Here is a 12,339-nt window from a genome sequence, read left to right on the forward strand (position 1 = left end):
AGTGCAGGTATTGATTTTGACGGGTCATCATACAACTAATCATATACATAGCTGAATTATTGCAAATACAAACAATATCACTCCAATCTTTATTGAACTTGGAAGAAAATTTTTGAAAAAAAAATTCCAAGTGACACTGTGTTCCATGTTTACCAAACTTCTGGTGTCAGGTTTTCACCACTATCTCAGATGCTTGTTGACAAAACTCTCTTCACATATGCCTGTCACTACACCTTGCATTGAATGTTGATGGGAAGTGTGGCTCACTGATTAGAGCGGCAGCTCCTGAGGCAGAGGTCTGGCCCGGGACCAGGGTTCAATTCCCGACGCGGCAGGGTCTCGGGCTCAATGTCCACGGACTTGATAATTCTCGCCTAGGTGCCTACTCTAATCATAGGTCCCACTCTGCAACTCTGGGCAATAGCTTGCTTAATCTCCACAACGGCCCCGAAAGCGCTAGGATGCCTGGTCTCACCTTGGGGGTGCCCAGTAAGGGGCATCTCATAGGGAAAGCCAGGAAGGGTTCCGCAGCGGTATACAGCGCCAGGATGTCTGAAAGGTGATAGTGCGCTTTACAAGTATACATACATTTACATTTACACAATGTTTAAAGCCTGGGGTGTTTGGCAATTCACCTACAATCAATAATGACTCGCTAGAAAAGGGGGCTAATGTATCAAAGGTTTTCACCCATTCTCTGTCTGTGGATAAATGTGATGGTACATACTGGGAAAGATTCTTATGAAACCAGCCATTTTAGCTATCAGTAAAATCAGTAAAATCAAATCTAGACAAAATAGACTGTATACCCCCTGTATCTTTATATCAAAGACCACAAAACTGAAAAAATCAGAAGGAAGAAGAAACAATATTTTAGGGACATCCCTAAACAACAAAACTCAAGCAGAATAATGTTAGCCCAGTCTTTCTTGCTGCTGCCTTTTATTACAAAGTTACATTGTATTGGCCCCTTCAGGAAAAATATAAATTACTCTTTCACACTAGGGTCACACTACATAGGATAGGAAGAACCACACACCAGTATTGCTTGAGAGGCTGCGGGGAGGCGAGGACGTTCTACCATACTATCTGGGAGTGCCCTTTGATTGCTAGTTATTGGTCCAAGGTTATGCGAACTATATCTCAAGTGGTTCATGTTTCGCTGCTCCCTGAGCCGCGTCATTGCCTGCTGAACATTTGGGAGCCGAATGACCTGAGCAACCCCCTGCAGGATTGGTCAATGCTGCTTATTATGTACGCTAAACGAAATGTGGCCAAGGCCTCGGGGTCCCCTGTGTCACCGGCGCTCAGAGACTGGAGTACGGATATAGACTCTGCGATGGTTGCCGAAAAGGCAGTATATTTAAATCGGAAATGTCCACGAAAGTGGGGAAAAATTTGGGGAGCCTGGAATGAGTATAGAGGATATATTTGTGAACCACCTCAGTTGGAAAGTGATACTGATTCAGAATGTTAGGAAGGGAGGACGGGATTATCCAGGATTGGAGGGCTTATGATGATTAGATGTACTGATTATAATATTGTTGATCCCTTGCGATAATATGATGTGTCCACCGCATGTCTTCATATTAACTATGCACGATTGATAAGTAAACCTTGAAAATGTCCATTGTTCACTTTTATTATCAATAAAAATTGTTTAAAAAAAAAAATTACTCTTTCACTCATCTTTTCCTTTCTTTGAATAGCACTTAGTTTGTGGTTGCAAAGGTGTTTTTTCAGTGTTTATATGTTTACACTGATGATGGCTATTTTCCTTTCAGTGGTGTTTTGTGAGGTATTGTAGGTTTAAACCTAAAATCATACAGCCTAAAGATAAGCCTAGGATGAGTGCACAAGGGTGGATTATCTTCAGGAAGTACCATATAGATGAGTTAGTGGTCTGTCCTTTCTATAGGTAGTGGGGAATGGACCTTAATGGAAGGTATGGTGGAGAATACCAGATCTAAAAGGTGGCCGGAAGAATGTGTGAGCTTGGGATGTATTGTAGTAGTTGACAAGCTGCTAGGTCACCACAAAATTGGTCACCTCACCATCCTGGCCATCTTCTAAGTGGAGGTTAAGATCCCCCCACAATATTAAAATTAGTGGATTTAGTTGCCAGGAAGGGAATAGACTAGGTAACAGATTCTCAAAGTTGTTTTTGAAGGTCCGGGGGGCCATAGATGAGCAGCCCTGTCAGAGTAAAATTGTGGTTCAGAAGATTTTTAAAGAGGCCACTTTCACAATTGGAGGTCATCTCATTAGTGAGACTATAGGCATATTTGGTTTTACAGATAATCGCTATTCCTCCTCCCCTGCCGTCCTTTCTATTCAGTATTTTTATAGAATAGCCCTGAGGTAGCGCCATCTGTGGCTCAAGCACCATGGAGGAGGTAAGCCAAGTCCTTCTTCTTGAATCAAGCCAAACACGTCAGCGTGGTGCTTTTCTAAAGATCGGCAGTCCAGACTGGGGAATTTGAAGCTGTAACAGGGGAGCCTTGATGCATGGCCCTCAATCCTGACTTTGCAGCTACAGTCTCTGCAACAGAACACATTAACAGCTGGGTCCCAGACCTGGTTAAGACAGGGGTTTTTGGTGGTTCTCAGTGAGTAAAGTTCCTTGCGGGAGAATACCTGTTGGTGGATATCTAAAATGACGGTGTGCACCCATAATATCGAGTCTTTTATTTCGACTGGACAGAATATCGAGTAAAAAATATAGAATGGACATAATATCGACTAGACATAATATAGACAACAAAAATATCGACTAGAGAAAATTAATATCGAATAGAATGGACATAATATCGATTCAAAAATATAGAATGGACATAATATCGACTAGACATAATATAGCCAACAAAAACATCTAATTTAAGGTAAGTTAATAATAATTTTTATTTTTTGTGTAATATAAGTCTGTAGCGGGTTGTGGGTTTATAGGGGAATAGGGTGGGAAGTAATTTAATTATAATTATTTAAATATGTTAATTTATTTATTGATATTTATTTAGAATTAATTGTTAATTATTTATTAATTGGTAATTAATTAAAATATAATTGGTAATTAATTATAATTGATTAATTGAAAAATATTTTAATTTTAGTAATTTATTTTCTGTAGCGGGTTGTGGGTTTATAGGGGAATAGGGTGGGAAGTAATTTAATTATAATTAATTAAATATGTTAATTTATTTATTGATATTTATTTAGACTTAATTGGTAATTAATTATTAATTGGTAATTAATTAAAATATAATTGGTAATTAATTATAATTGATTAATTTATAAATATTTTAATTTTAGTAATTTATTTTCTGTAGCGGGTTGTGAGTTTATAGGGGAATAGGGTGGGAAGTAATTTAATTATAATTAAATAAATTTTTAAAATTATTTATTGATATTTATTTATAATTAATTGTTAATTATGTATTAATTGGTAATTAAATGAAATATAATTGGTAATTAATTATAATTGATTAATTGATAAATATGTTAATTTTATTAAATTATTTTCTGTAGCGGGTTGTGGGTTTATAGGGGAATAGGGTGGGAAGTAATTTAATTATAATTGATTAAATATGTTAATTTATTTATTCTTAATTATTTGGAATACATTGTTAATTAAATAATAATTGGTAATTAATAAAAATATGATTGGTAAATAATTTTAATTGATTAATTGATAAATATGTTAATTTCATTCATTTATTTTCTGTAGCGGGTTGTGGGTTTATAGGGGAATAGGGTGGGAAATAATTTAATTCTCATTAATTAAATATGTCATTTAAATTATTGGTATTTATTTTGAATTAATTGTTAATTAATTTTTAATAGGTAATTAATTAAAATATAATTGGTAATTAAAATTAATTTATTAATTTTTAAATTGTAAATTAATTTATTGTTAATAGGTAATTAATTAGTATGAGTAGGCAATTTTTAAAATTTAATAATTTTATTTCGTATTTATAAATAAATATTTAATATTTTTTATACACAAGTAAAATATTTTATTTATTTGTAATTGGTATTACTATTTATGTTATTTATATCTATTTGTGAAGTATTTACTTTCCCTATTATTGCACTCTCTGAAGTTGGAATAGTAATTTTAACCCCTACGCTATACAACACTTTCCCTACTGTTGCACCCACTGGAGTGGGTATGCAATGTTTAAAACGCAACTTTTACTATGCACTACCATTACAACAAAACTTTTACAACGCAAAAACTTTTACAACGCATACATTTACAAAGCATGTTTTTACAACGCAGATACCTTTACAACGCATACCATTACAACGTAAGTATTGCTAAGTATATAATTATTTTTAAAATGTTATATGTTTGTGTTTTTGGGTAAAGGGGTGTTTTTAGGGTTCAGGGTCAGTTTTCAGTTTTTGGGTAAAGGGGTATTTTTAGGGTTCAGGGTCAGTTTTCAGTTTTTGGGTAAAGGGGTATTTTTAGGGTTCAGGGTCAGTTTTCAGTTTTTGGGGTAAAGGGGTATTTTTAGGGTTCAGGGTCAGTTTTCAGTTTTTGGTTAAAGGGGTATTTTTAGGGTTCAGGGTCAGTTTTCAGTTTTTGGGTAAAGGGGTATTTGTAGGGTTCAGGGTCAGTTTTCAGTTTTTGGGTTAAGGGGTATTTTTAGGGTTCAGGGTCAGTTTTCAGTTTCTGGGGTAAAGGGGTATTTTTAGGGTTCAGGGTCAGTTTTCAGTTTTTGGGTAAAGGGGTATTTTTATGGTTCAGGGTCAGTTTTCAGTTTTTGGGTAAAGGGATATTTTTAGGGTTCAGGGTTAGTTTTCAGTTTTTGGGGTAAAGGGGTATTTTTAGGGTTCAGGGTCAGTTTTCAGTTTTTGGGTAAAGGGGTATTTTTAGGGTTCAGGGTCAGTTTTCAGTTTTTGGGTAAATGGGTATTTTTAGGGTTCAGGGTCAGTTTAGGGATTTTGGGGTACAGGGGTACTTTGTAAAAATAAAGTAAAATTACATTTAAATTACATTAATTAAATAAAATTAAATAAAATTAAATTATATTATAATATTTTATATTAAAAAAAATTATATAATTACCAATACTTACGTTGTAATGGTATGCGTTGTAAAGGTATATGCGTTGTAAAATCTTGCGTTGTAAATGTATGAGTTGTAAAAGTTTTTGTGTTGTAAAAGTTTTGATGTAATGGTAGGTGTTGTAAAAGTATGCGTTGTAACGTCATACATCCCTGGAGTGGGAATAGTAATTTTAACCCCTACGCTATCCAGCGCTTTCCCTACTGTTGCACCCACTGGAGTGGGAATAGTAAATTTTACCTCTACGCTATTCAACACTTTTGCTAATGTTGAACTCACTATAGTTGTTACAATACATTTTAACCATTTTCTATGCTACGCTAAAAATTTTATATATGTTTATTTAATAATATGTTTATATATATATATATATATATATATATATATATATATATATATATATATGTGTATTATTTTTGGTGATATAATTTTTTTAATTATAGACATTATTTATTCAAATTAAATTATTAAAATAATTATTTCTAAGTTTATATTAAATATTTATTACTATATTACTTTTAACTTAATTTTAAGACATTCAAAAAAATCGATATTTTGACAGTCTATATTTTTGTAAGTCGATACTTTGGAGTCGATATTTTGGTACTTACCTGTTTGTAGATAGGGAGTCGATATTTTGTCACTCGATATTTGTGTATCTCGATATTTGTGACGTCGATATTATGTCAGTGATCCCTAAAATGACAGGGTGCCTGGCGTCGACCTGGCTCAGACGGGCTTGCCTCTGGTGCTACGACTGGCCTAAAATAGCCGGGGGGCATAACTGGCTCCTCCGGACCTTGCATCTGATTGGGCAAGGCCACCCCATCAGTGCAAGCAGTGCCGCAGACGGAGTTCAACCGAGAGAAGTGCACTACACACTAAAATCAGGCAGAGAATTATGTATTTAGGAACAATATTTAAAAACAGATTGCAAGCGAGACCGTAGTCCTTCCCACGCGTGAAGGAAAGGAAAAAGCAGAATTACCGTGTCGGCGCTGCTACTGGCCTAAAATGGCCAGCGGGGCACAACTGGCTCCTCCCGACCTCGCATCTGATTGGGCAAGGCCACTCAATCAGTGCAAGCAGGGCTGCAGGTGAAGTTCAACCAACAGAAGTGCACTAAACACTAAAATCAGGCAGAGAACAATGTATTTAGGAACAATATTTAAAAACAGATTGCAAGTGTTACCGCAGTCCTTCCTACCCGCTAAGGTAAGGTAAAAAGCACAAGCAGAAGAAGTCCTTCCTGACTTGGTGCAGTGTCGGGCTTCGCCCAGGGTGAAGCGGGAGATTGTTCCAGGTCTTGGCTGCGAGGTAGGAGAAGGACCTTCCACCTGCTCTGGTCCTATAGAAGCATGGGATGGTGGCTAGAGAGAGGTTGGCTGAGCAGAGGTTTCTCTTAGGGGCATTGAAGGACATGTGGTTTTTGAGGTATCGGGGTCCACTGTTGTGGAGGGCCTTGTAGGCGTGCATGTGCCGTGGGATATCGAGAATTAATCTGGCTGCGGCATTCTGGACAGTCTGGAGTTTGCGGAGGAGTTTTTTGTTGATTCCGGAGTAGAGGGTGCTGCCGTAGTCCAGTCTGCTGGTGACAAGTGTGTGAGTGACCATTTTCCTGGAATCTGGGAGGATCCACTTGAATTTCTTGCATAGTATGCAGCGGCTGTTGAAGGATGTGGATGAGACAGCGTTGATCTGGCGATTCATGGTGAGTGATGAGTCTATTGTGATGCCGAGGTTATATACATGGTCCAGTGGGGTGGGGTGGTTTCCGAGGGCAGGGAGCCACCAAGTATCTTCCTATGCAGAGGGGTTGGAGCCGAGGATGAGGACTTCTGTTTTCTCTGAGTTGAGTTTCAGGCAGCTGTTCCTCATCCAGGTTGCGACAGCTTTCATCCCTTCTTGGGAGTTGTGCCTTGTGATGTTGGGTTTCTTGGTGAGGGAGAGGATGAGCTGGGTGTCATTGGCATAGGAGATGATTTAGAGCCAGTGGTTTCTGACGATGTTTGCAAAGGGGCCATGTAGACGTTGAAGAGGGTTGGGCTGAGGGAGGATGCTTGGAGTACTCCGCATCTGATCTCTGTCGGTTCTGAGAGGAAGAGCGGGAGTCTTTTTCTCTGTGCTCTGCCTGTGAGGAATGATCATAACCAGTCTTAGGCCTTTCTTTGGATGTGGGTGTCATGGAGTCTAATGGCTAGTGTGCGGTCTGAGACTGTGTCGAAGACTGCTGATAGGTCCAGGGGATGAGGGCTGCCGTTTAGTCTTGGTCGAGGAGGGCGCTGACGTTGTCTGTGGTGGCAAGGAGGGCCGTCTCAGTGCTGTGGGTGCTGCAGAAACTGGATTGAGAGGTACCTAGGATGTTGTTGGTTTTAATTAAGTGTGCTAGCTGGGTGTTGACGGCCTTTTCGATGACCTTGGCTGTGAAAGGGAGCAGTGAGATGGGCCTGACATTCTTGAGGTATTTCGGGTCAGTGGAGGGCTTCTTTGAGAGGGGGTTCAACTTTGGCGCGCATCCAGTTGTCAGGGAATGTGGCGGTCTCAATGGAGCAGTTGTTGGTTTGACGTAGCTCGGGTGCGATGGCTGTGGCGGCCCTGTGCAAGATGCGCGGCGGGCCGGGACAGAAGGTGCTCCGGAGTAGATGCTTTTCTTGATCTTTAGGGTGTCTTCTGTCGTAAGTGGGGTCCAGGTAAAAAGGGTCTGTTGGGTGAAATCCCTGTGGTTGGGGGTTGGGGCAATGCAGAGGTCTTGGTCGTCGAAGTTGTGGTAGATCCTCTTGATTTTGAGGGGAAAGAAAGAGCTGAGTGCGTTGCAGAGGATTGGGAGCAAGGGTCGTCAGTTGTTTCGCTGTTGGGTTTGGCAAATTACTGTACGATGGCGAAGAGTTCTTTGGAGTTATGGGCATTGGAGAGGATTCTGTCTTGGGGAAGTTTTTCTTTGTGGATTTGATGAGTTGGTGGTGTGCCTAGGTGGCTGTTTTGTAGGTGGAGCGTGGTTCCAGAGTTTTGCTGTTTCTCCACGTCTTTTGCAGTCGTCGGCAGGAGCTCTTGTATTCTTGGCATGCCATGGTGAACAAGTTAGCTTTCTTGTTGTGTTGCCTTGTGGTGTTCTGGAGGGAGGAAAGTATGTTGGCGCAGTTGGCGAGCCATTGGTGAAGGTTGCTTGACACGGTGTTGGCATCTGATGTAGTCTGGAGTGGAGTGCAGGTGAGGTAGGAGGTGAGGTGTTCTTCAGAGACTTTGTTGAAGATTCTGCATGGGAGGAGGCACTCCTGCTAGTGTGCAGTGGGTTTAGTAAAGGAGAAATGGATGCAGTGGTGGTCAGTCCAGAGCAGTTCATTGGTGTGGCTGAAGAAGATATTGTTTCCTCCTGCGAGGATGGAGTCAAGTGTGTGTCCTGCTGTGTGAGTGGGGGCTGAGACAAGTTGCTTCACCCTATGTTGGTGAGTGTTTGTAGGATGGCAGTGGTGTTGGGAGCGCTGTGGTTCTCCAGGTGGAAGTTCAGGTCTCTGAGTAGTATGTAGTCTGTGGAGGCGAGGGAGTGGGGTGCGATGAGGTTGGCGATGACGTTGGTGACTAGGGTGCGGAGACCAGGAGGTCTGTAGGCGAGTAATCCGCAGAGCATCGTTCTGGGGGTGGTCTAGATCTGGAAGTGGATGTGTTTCATGGGGCGAGGTCATTGTCAATCAGAGGGAGCTTTAGTGCATGATGCCGACGCCTCCTCCTAGGCAGTTGGGGGGTCTTTTCTCAGGATCTTGTATCTGTCGGGGATGGTGGTTTCGATGTCAGTTGCGGAGTTATTGTTGGACCAGGTCTCAGTGCAGAAAGCTCCATCGGGCGTGTGAATGTTGAGGACGTCGCAGATTTCTATGCCATGTCTGTGCAGGGAGCGCAAATTGTGGAGGATGCAGCTCAGTGGTTTGTGTGTGCTGGTGTTCAGTGGGCTGGGGGTTGCTGCTGGGGTCTGGAGGTGGGTGAAGGTGCGGCGACAGTGTCGGCAGTGTCAGCAGGAGATTGGACCTTGAGTGCTTTGTAGCTCTTGGGTGCTCTGAAGGGCTTCTTAGGAAGACACCACACACTGACAGCTTTTACTCCTTCATCTAAAAATGTTTAAGTACGGATGTCATCTGAGTGCTAGAGTAGGGATGGATTTAATGGTCTTGCTTTAGAATTAACAGTTGAATTTCATGTGTGCTGTGGAATTTGTTCTTTCTCACGTTTTGTGTTGCAGGTGAAAGAAGAGCTCTTGTTAGCTAGAACAATGTATTTGTTTTATTAGTCAGGCAAGAAGAGAAAAAGTTACAATTGTGAGGCTTGAGTCGATAATGGAATGTCGTTGTGTTTCGCACTGCACCCTGGGAATGCTACCTGCGAATAAGTTGTTGTTGAAGTTAGGGATAGTCCCCACTTCTTCTTTTGCTTTCGGGTAGAGGGCATCTTAGAGCAAGCTCTGTAGCTCTATGCTACATGACCCATTGATCATGGATGGGCTTCTTAGGAAGACTCCACGCACTGACACCTTTTACTTCTTCATATGGACTCATGTTTCCTGATCTTTTGTATCCTATTTCTTGAACTAATTGTATTGCTCATGTTGCTTTGTCTAAACTGGACACGCAGGTTTGGCTTCATGCTAATTCTTATGTATTTCTACACCCTCGGACTGAAGTTTCTTTATGTTCACTTATTTTTGGCTTTGTAATAATTCAACTAACCTTAAGTAGTTGTCCATGGTTACTATGTGTTTAAGAGAATTATTGACTAATTGAGTTTCCTCCTAACGACTTTTCTTTCCTTTACACTTTCAAGCGGAGAAAAAGAACCATTTGATTGTGACTCTAGAATAGGTCTAGAACTTATAGGCCCAACCCTTTCAAATGTGTGTACTGCCACCGCCACTTCCTTCTGTCCTAATGATCTATTATTTTGCTTCTCTTTCCTGTCCTGCATCGTTGGTTTGTTGCCCCTGCGTTCCATGGTTCATTGTGCTGCAACTCCCCCTCCCGCCTGCCCAGCGTGGTCAACTTGTGCATCTGCACCCTCCTCACTGCCCTCCATTATCCAAGTCTGTGCCCCTGACCACTGCCTCCAACAGTATTCTAATGAACTAGATTGCTAACATTCTATGTTTAGCACAAATGTGTGGCACGCCTGACATCATCTCGATGTAATCAAAACTATAATGCCTAAAGCATTTCCTTTAGAAATTATAAAAATTAGAGGTTCTTATTCCCATACAAATTATGGTTAGTCAAAAAATCTAAAATGAGGACATATTTTCTGAGTTCTCAAATAGGGACAAAGCACTTTTAAATTATTTGCTATCTATATGTTTTCTTATCCATGTAATCACTTGATTATATAGTACACTCAAGGGAGAGGATGTGGTGTTACGGCCAGAGCTAAAGACTTGGCAACTAGGGAACCAGGTTTGAGTTTTGGCATTAGCTCGACATCCTGTGATTCTGGGCAAATCACTTAATCTCTCCATTCCTAAAACCAAAATGAATGTGTTCTTATGTAATGTAAGTGATGCTCATGTAAAGCACTCCAATACCTTCGGGTCAAGTCTGTCCTATATAAAACTGCTAAAAAACAAACAAATTAAGTGTTTTGCACACTTATGTCATTGGGCTACATTTGGGTGATGTTTGTGTTGCATTTGGCTCTTTTTTCTCGAGTGGCCATCTTGAGAGACGTATTTGTTATGAAGCTACCTAATTTACTGCATTATCCTCAGTGGAAAATGCTTTCAGTTTTGCCACACTTTTGGCATAGTCTCAGAATGTTAGCACTCTAGTTGCTGATTAGAACACTGTAGTAAAGCTGCTGCTCACCAGGGAGTTAACAGGCAGTCTGCTGCTGGTGTTGAAAGTTAATGTTTCAGTCTCCATTGTTAGAATGTTTCACTGAAATAGAAGAGGAAGATATTTGGCAATGCACTTAAGATATGTCCTAATTTTTCTTTCTTCAGCACTAACCATAATTTCTAGGACAAAATGGAACCTCTCATTCGGTTCCTTTATAAATTATGGGGCATATTTACAAGCCCCTTGCACCGCTGGGGCGTCACTGTATGTGATGCACCTGCACGCATCTTGCTGCCCCATATTTACAAAGACACAAAAAACCATCATGCGTGGCTTTTCCTGTCCTTGTAAATATAGCCCATTTACACGCAGCACTTTGCGTGAAAGGGGCATTCCACGGGTGTTGCTGTGGGTGTTCCCACGCAATACCTGTAGAACCTGACACGTGCCCAGATTTACGAGAAATCGTAAACATGGGAATGCATAGGGTGGCGCAACAACGAGAAATTTATTCATTTCTATTCGTTTTTTTCCTTTTTCTATGTGTGCTGCATTTTGCAACACACATGGAAAGAGGAAATCACTGCTTTTAATTATTTATGTGCAGGAGGGGAAAAACATCATATCAGATTGTTTATGTGCAGGAAACAATCTCCCAGCAACGCAGGCACCCTTGCACCACGGTGCATGGGTGCCTACATTGGCTCATGGCAGCAAATTTTGTGCCAGCGTAGAGGGGAGGTCAGGGGTCCATCATATCATTGTAGATATGATGCATCCTCATGCTTTATAAGTGACTCAGAGCGGTGCAGCAAAATGGCTTGCGGCACCGCGCTGAGTCACTTTATTGTAAATAATGCCCTAAAGGTTTGCAAGTTTCATTCAATCAAGATGGCTTCTGCTATTCCATTCTTTTGTCATAAGTAAGACTGTTTGCCCTCTAATAATTCTGTAGAATACTCTCGGAGGCTGCAGTAGAACATAAGGGAATCAACTGACAGGCTGCTCCTGTTGGAAGTACATGTTTTATTGAGAATGTCAGACTTCACTTTTATATGGCTGAGAAAGATAGTGTGAATTTACAGGAAATATGCTCTCATTTTACCTTCTGGAGCTTTTTCCATAACCTCTATAGAAAGATCATGAGAAAGCAGTATTCTCTCAAACTTGATTCATGAAATTACAGCAGAATGTTTTTCCACATGGTGAAATCACCTTAGAACACACCACAGTCCCGAAAATTAGTTTGGTACGATCAACAAATGATTTATATTGTAACTAAAATCGTTATCACCCTTATATGTTCTACTTTTTGTGAACCTCAAATCCTGCCATTTCACTATAATGCATTTCAATGTGGTGCTTTTATGTATATTGGTCCCAAGATGACTGCCAGCCCTTCCTGGTTGAAGGGCTGACAGTCAATTAGGTCTCACAATGAGATCTGTGCTTAGG

This window comes from Lissotriton helveticus, chromosome 3_1 (assembly GCF_964261635.1).
Source record: "Lissotriton helveticus chromosome 3_1, aLisHel1.1, whole genome shotgun sequence".
In the NCBI taxonomy this organism is placed as follows: Eukaryota; Metazoa; Chordata; class Amphibia; order Caudata; family Salamandridae; genus Lissotriton; species Lissotriton helveticus.